The 7,256-nt window shown below is 45.2% G+C and overlaps 1 long non-coding RNA gene across 2 annotated transcripts; it reads left to right on the top strand.

Annotated features, from left to right (window-relative positions):
* The first annotated feature begins 1,542 nt into the window (after positions 1–1,542).
* Positions 1,543–6,455, top strand: LOC118563152. 2 transcript variants are annotated; one of them, XR_004931049.1, is made up of 10 exons: positions 1,543–1,874; positions 1,991–2,145; positions 2,327–2,510; positions 2,774–2,924; positions 3,910–4,034; positions 4,136–4,287; positions 4,373–4,472; positions 4,547–4,626; positions 4,787–4,945; positions 5,039–6,455. It is a non-coding gene; the product is annotated as an uncharacterized LOC118563152 (long non-coding RNA). The 2 variants fall into 2 exon arrangements; XR_004931048.1 differs by having other exon boundaries at positions 2,774–2,870.
* Positions 6,456–7,256: the final 801 nt, after the last annotated feature.

Below are 7,256 nucleotides of genomic sequence, written 5' to 3' on the forward strand. Positions count from 1 at the left end.
CTAGCAGGCGTGGAAACTCTGGCTAGCAGGCGTGGAAACTCTGGCTAGCAGGCATGGAAACTCTGGCTAGCGGGCGTGGGAAGCTCTGGCTAGCAGGTGTGGAAACTCTGGCTAGCAGACGTAGGAAGCTCTGGCTAGCAGGCGTGGGAAACTCTGGCTAGCGGGCGTGGGAAACTCTGGCTAGCGGGCGTGGGAAGCTCTGGCTAGCGGGCGTGGGAAGCTCTGGCTAGCGGGCGTGGGAAGCTCTGGCTAGCAGGCATGGAAGCTCTGATTAGCAGACACAGGAAGCTCTGACTAGCGGACGAGGAATGCTCTGACTAGCAGACGTGAGAAGCTCTGACTGACAGACGTAGGAAGCTGTGACTAGCAGGCGAGGGAAACTCTGGCTAGCAGACGTGGAAACTCTGGCTAGCAGGCGTGGAAACTCTGGCTAGCAGGCATGGAAACTCTGGCTAGCGGGCGTGGGAAGCTCTGGCTAGCAGGTGTGGAAACTCTGGTTAGCAGACGTAGGAAGCTCTGGCTAGCAGGCGTAGGAAACTCTGGCTAGCGGGCGTGGGAAGCTCTGGCTAGCGGGCGTGGAAACTCTGGCTAGCGGGCGTGGGAAGCTCTGGCTAGCAGGCGTGGAAACTCTGGCCAGCAGGCATGGAAACTCTGGCTAGCAGGCGTGGGAAGCTCGGGCTAGCGGGCGTGGGAAGCTCTGGCTAGCGGGCGTGGAAACTCTGGCTAGCGGGCGTGGGAAGCTCTGGCTAGCGGGCGTGGAAACTCTGGGTAGCGGGCGTGGGAAGCTCTGGCTAGCAGGCGTGGAAACTCTGGCCAGCAGGCGTGGGAAGCTCTGGCTAGAAGGCATGGAAACTCTGGCTAGCAGACGTAGGAAGCTCTGGCTAGCAGGCGTGGAAACTCTGGCTAGCGGGCGTGGGAAGCTCTGGCTAGCGGGCGTGGAAACTCTGGCTAGCGGGCGTGGGAAGCTCTGGCTAGCAGGTGTGGAAACTCTGGCTAGCAGACGTAGGAAGCTCTGGCTAGCAGGCGTGGGAAGCGCTCGCTAGCAGGTGTGGAAACTCTGGCCAGCAGGCGTGGGAAGCTCTGGCTAGCAGGTGTGAAAACTCTGGCTAGCAGACGTAGGAAGCTCTAGCTAGCAGGCGTGGAAACTCTGGCCAGCAGGCGTGGGAAGCTCTGGCTAGCGGGCGTGGGAAACTCTGGCTAGCGGGCGTGGGAAGCTCTGGCTAGCTGGTGTGGAAACTCTGGCTAGCAGACGTAGGAAGCTCTGGCTAGCAGGCGTGGGAAACTCTGGCTAGCGGGCGTGGGAAGCTCTGGCTAGCGGGCGTGGAAACTCTGGCTAGCAGGCGTGGAAACTCTGGCCAGCGGGCGTGGGAAGCTCTGGCTAGCAGGCGTGGAAACTCTGGCTAGCGGGCGTGGGAAGCTCTGGCTAGCAGGCGTGGAAACTCTGGCTAGCAGGTGTAGGAAACTCTGGCTAGCAGGCGTGGGAAGCTCTGGCTAGCAGGCGTAGGAAACTCTGGCCAGCGGGCGTGGGAAGCTCTGGCTAGCAGGCGTAGGAAACTCTGACTAGCAGGCGTAGGAAACTCTGGCTAGCAGGCGTGGGAAGCTCCCACCTTTGCACACAGCAATTTTCATTTATTTGTAACAAATGTTTTACATCATGTAGGATATTCCTTCTACTTCACAATTGTATATGTTATGTTGGACTTTCACATAAGATTCAAATAAAATATTATTTTATGTTGTTGGATGTAATGTGACTAAATTTGGGAAAGTTCAGAAAAGGGCCACAGGAGGCACGGTCTGAGTTCATCAGAGTGCATTTAGAAGCAGAACAACACCCTGGTTGTAATCCTGTCATCCTCAGATACAGAAAGGAGGTAAGATAAAACTTCACCAACTCCAATTTTTTATTCTATCATTTATAGTTAAACTGGTGTTATAGAGTTGTATTCCATTAAAGAATCACATTTCATTTTTTTCTCCATCTTTATAGCTGCAGCACAAATGAAAAGTCTCAGGGTGGGGAGGCTAGTGTCCAGTTCAGGGCTTCGCCTGTTCCTGACAGTCCTGTATCTGCTCACAATGAGCTGCAGCTCCAAGTGTGACAGTCGAAGTGTCAGTCCAACCATTCTCCACCACAGAAGAAGTGTATGAGTTTTACATTATTATTATTTTTTAGATCCAAAGTCCAGTTTCAGATATTTCTTAGAAAAATACAATGTCAATGTGAGATTGGTTTGCCTCAGAAATCATTGGTTATTTGATGTTCACATTTATCCCCACTCATCCTCAAATTCAACTAATACTTTTTTCATGTCTTCTTCACTAGTATCAATTGCACTGTTGAACTGGAGTCATCAACTCTAAAGAGAACCAGGGAAGCACCAAATCCTGAACCTGGACACAAGGAGGATTCCTCCATGCTATCTTCTCCAGCTTCTAGACAACCTGACACTGATAAAAGGAGGAAAATAGCGTTTTGGCTTTTCCTGTTGCAACTGATTTATGATAAGGTATGTTTAACCAAGCTGAATGTTGTTGATTGTGTGAACTCAGTATTACATGAATAACAGAAACAACTGTGATGTGTTCAGTTTTTACTCTACTGAACATTTTTACAGTATTTTCCATACGTCTGTCTACTTAAAAAAGAAGAAGGGACACATATGGAGCCTTTCTCTGGATCCACAGCAGATGCCTCAGTTAATGTGTTGAAAGAAAGTCAGCAGAACGGCCACATGTTCTGACTCTGGTTCTTTGTCTTGTGTGTTTTAAGGTTACCCAACCTGGGGATGACATGCTACATCAACTCCATCCTCCAAAGCGTCCTTACTGACCCTGAGCTGCTCTCACCCAAGATCCCAGCTCTTCAGGTACAGCACTCCAGACAATAAAACATCATCAGTGTAAAGAACACTCAGAACTGTGTAGATTTGCATTCATACTCTGCATTGCAACAATAATCATACCCCTTCAATGTTTTCATATTTTGCCACGATACAATTACCGTCTTCTGAGCATTTATTGGGGCTTTATGTGATAAACCAACAAGAGTAATGCATGACTGTGAAATGGAAAAGACTCCACTTTACTCTGATGCCCCTGAATATTATCCACTGCAACGTTGAATAGCTCATGGAACAGTTCAATCTATGATCCAAACACAGAAAGAGTATGAATGGTGAAGGAAAGCATTAAGAGGCTTTGTGACTAAGGAGTAGATGCAGAGATCCACAGATAACGTGGAGTGTCTGTCTCCTGGACAACTACATATACTCTATAAATCTGGCCTTTATGGAAGAGTGGCAACAAGAAAGCAATTGTAGACAGAGAGCCTTAGGGGGCCTTGTTGAAAGTTTAACACAATCCATGCAAATGAGACCACACCCATGAGAAAAACGTGCTCTGTCAGATAAGAAGAAAATGAAACTTTTTGGCCAGCAACATATTATCTGTGGTGAAAAACTAAAACTCTGCATCACTCTAAATGTGTCCTCCTCAGAGACAAACATGGTGGTAGCAGCATCATGCCTTTGGGATGGACAATGAAGTTGCTTTGTACTGATAGGAATATAGATGGAGCTAAACAACTGACTGAGCTTAAGCTCCTCTGCAAATAAGAGTGGACAAATATATCAGTCATGAGAGATGCCAAGCAAGCAGACCTGCAGCTCTGATTAAATTAAATTATTCAATAAGGTACTGAGTTATAAAGATCTATACAAATACTTGTCATACCTTTCAGATTTTTACCTTTACAAAATCACAGTTGAAAAAAAACAAAACAATTTTCTTTGTCTTGCCAAGATCTAAGTTGGATGTAAACCTTGGTAATCAACTACTATGACAAAGGGGGCTTTCATTTATTTTAACCTAAAAAAAGATTATGTTCTTCACTTCTGTTCTCACCAGATGGTTTCTAGATATTGAAGTCAGTCGCTACTCCAACATCAGAGAGGAGAATAAGTCGCTTCTATCCTCTTTTTAAATGGACCGTCGCTGAATATAATTCAGATTTTGACGATGACGAGCAGAAGGTTAGTGCCATACTTATTTATACGAGACGGCACAGTGTCAGTCTTTGACAGATTTTGTTTAACTCCTATCTTCTGAACCATTTCTTTGGGTTTCTAAGCAGGATGCCCATGAGTTCCTCATCTGTGTTCTGGACATAATGAGGTCTGTGTCATCAGAGGTTGAGCTGACAGCTGTAAACTCTGGCTTGACCTACACGTGCCCAGTCCAGGAACACATTTCAGTTCAGATGCTGAACATCAGGACCTGCAGGGGGTATGAATGTATTCTATTTACACTGCTGACTTGTTGCGTCTCCAGGAGCACTGTGGTTATTTTTCAATTGAACTGTCCATTTCAGATGTGGTGAGCAGTCCTATAGAATGGAGGACTTTGTTAACCTCACTCTGGAGCTGGTACCAGGGGGAACGGTGGGCCAGTGTCTGCAGGAGTATTTCAAGGTAAGGGCAAATATATTTGAAAAGAGAACCCAGTTCTGAGAGATTTAAAGTAAAATAATAATTGTCTCATGCAGGGGGACCAGATAGATTACACGTGCCACTGTGGAGCGCAGTAGTCATCCCTGCAGAGCTCATTCTCCATCCTGCCAAAAATGTAAGAAATTAAAAATGTTAGATATAAAATGAAGAATGTGTCTCAGAAATAAGAAATCAGTCAGCTGCTCGTGTCCTTCAACCGTATTTAAACGCTATGATGTTTTGTAGACGACAGGTCATTATTCTCTGGTGAGCAAATGTTTGCCCTTTGCTCTCAGGTCATCACATCTGTGAGAGTATCCAAAGAGGGCTGAATATGGGGGATTCAGCAAACTCTTGGCTAACGGATGATGATGAACATGTCAGCCAAACAACAGGAGAAGTTGTCTGCTGCCGTAGACTAAGAAACGCTTTCCTAGTCTTCTATGAAAACCAGGGTAAGAGATTGATCTGTGTTTCACAGCTACAGTTTATTAGCAACAGTTTATTAGCTACATTGGAGATACAAACGCTGGCTGGGTCTGTTCTAGGTGCTCCTCTCGACTTACGCGGCAGAGAAGGTCGAACAACGGCTTCCTTGGACCCACGCGTCACACTGCAGGAAGGTGCCGCCACCGCCAGAGGCCGACAAATCGCAGGACAAGAAAGATCACACGCCAGGATCGCCGCCATCCACCTGAGCCACCGAGCTGGCTGTGAGGACAGCGGCCCACCACAAGTTGTTTTTTTGCAGGAAGAGGTGGGTGAAGAGCACTGCTCCGACGGAATCACAATAACATTCCGGGCAGTGATTTGAGTTGCTTGTCTCCAGAGAGAGAGACAACAGAGTTTGAGACCTCCGCAGTATCTGGTAGCTTCTTTACGGGTCAAACGGATACAGAGACTGGTGTTTTCCCCGGGAAACATGCCCAAAGATGTTGAAATTGATCTGATCTGATCTGAGTGACGATGATGATTGTGAGGTTAATGATACAACCTGTTGACATGGATTTCCTTTTTCCTTCTTCGTGACTGTTCCTTGTAATGCTTTTGAAAATGTTCCTGTAGGTTTGATTTTATTGATTTGTTTGATGATATTCATTTGTTTGATTTGCCATTTTACAGTAGTATTGTCAGATTGTTTTTTTTTTCCCGTTACATTTTCTTTTTTATTATCAATTTAGATTTATGCATGAATTAAAATGTTTAGTTGTATTAGTTTAGTTTTGCTTAAGCAATGTTTTGATATTTGAAGTTTCAAATGTTTTTCCTGACATGATTCTTTTTTGTTCTCACTGCTTGATGAAAGAAATGGAGTTTTCTCATACCAAAGATCACTGATTTATGCAATTTTTGTTTATTACAGAAGGACAGACCTGGGATCTGATTGGCTCTAAAGATCCTTTAATACTAGCTGGTAATGGTAACTCCTAGATTCAACACGGGGTTTTCTGGCTCAGATTGGCCGAGAGCAGATCTCCCTGGGGGTCTCACCGGTTTTTACTACTCTTGTGGGTAGCGTTTTCTGGTTGTTTCCCCGCCCACACTGAACCTCTCCTGCTTTTGCTCCTGGTTTGGTAAGTTTGAGGATGGTGGATGGTTATCCATCGAAGTGGTGAGTGGAGGATCAAGTAGGAGGGTTTTCAGGGTGGGGAGAGGGTAGACGGATTCGACCTTAATTAGTATACAGGCTTAGCTTAAGTAGTCTAATATACAAAAATAATCTGTGCATAGGGACCTAAAACAGGCCTTACTTAATTAGTTGAACCCTAAATTGTAGGTGAATGCTAAACCTTTGATCTTGTGTGTTAAAACTCCATGAAGCATTCAAGCTGATCTTTATTGAAAGTTCCAGCACACATGATTTGTAACTGTTATGAGTCCTTGGTGTTGTATTTGCATATTCCTGTAATGAGTTATCTTGTTTTTCAATAAATACTGTTTGTCAATAAAAGTGCTGGAACTTCATCACTCCACAGTCTCCTTATTCAATAACTCTGGGAAGTCAGTTGTTGTTTAGAGTTCCATCCACAGGGGTTGAAGAGTTTCTAAGATAAAGTGTGTTAAAGCAATATATTCCAAAATATATTCCAGGATATAGGTTGTGAGAAGCACCGACTCCCTAGACAGAGGTATGTGCCAAAATCCTGAGTTTGCATCGAGTTTGCACCCTCTACCTATCCTAGGGTGTGCTCCACTCATGACAATATGTGTAATTATTTTTTAACAGATTTGCTCAATTTTGTTAAATCGACACTCACACAAACTTCTTCTCTGTTTGGTTTGGGTACTGGGACCATACGTGCACACCAGTCAGTAGGCTGTTCTACTCTAGAGATTACCCCTCTTCTGTTTGAGCTAGTCCTTTTTTACTCTGGGTAACAGGGAAAAGTGACACGTTTTGGGGCTGGCAGAGCAAATGGTTTAGCATCTAAGATTTTGTATTCCCCCTCCATCTGATCTAAGTCACTGAATAGTTTTGGGAACTATTCAGTGTTCCTTCTGACAACAACGTGCACATCCAGTTAGTATTTGGGGGTGTGGTACTCACCTCATCGTCGCATAGTTTCAGTGAAGGAATCATTTCCTATCCTTTGTCGCCCATTGTATATATCAGAGGGTTAACCTGGTTTTCTTATGGCTGCAACCCAAGTCCAGATGATATCCTGAACTGCCCAAAGTGTCTGATACATTTAGACCACTCCTCTGGTGTTAAGAGATCAAACTTGGGCAGCAGTAACACTTGAAATGCTGTTGGCGTGGCTGCAA

The sequence above is a fragment of the Fundulus heteroclitus genome, chromosome 5 (assembly GCF_011125445.2).
Source record: "Fundulus heteroclitus isolate FHET01 chromosome 5, MU-UCD_Fhet_4.1, whole genome shotgun sequence".
Taxonomy (NCBI): domain Eukaryota; kingdom Metazoa; phylum Chordata; class Actinopteri; order Cyprinodontiformes; family Fundulidae; genus Fundulus; species Fundulus heteroclitus.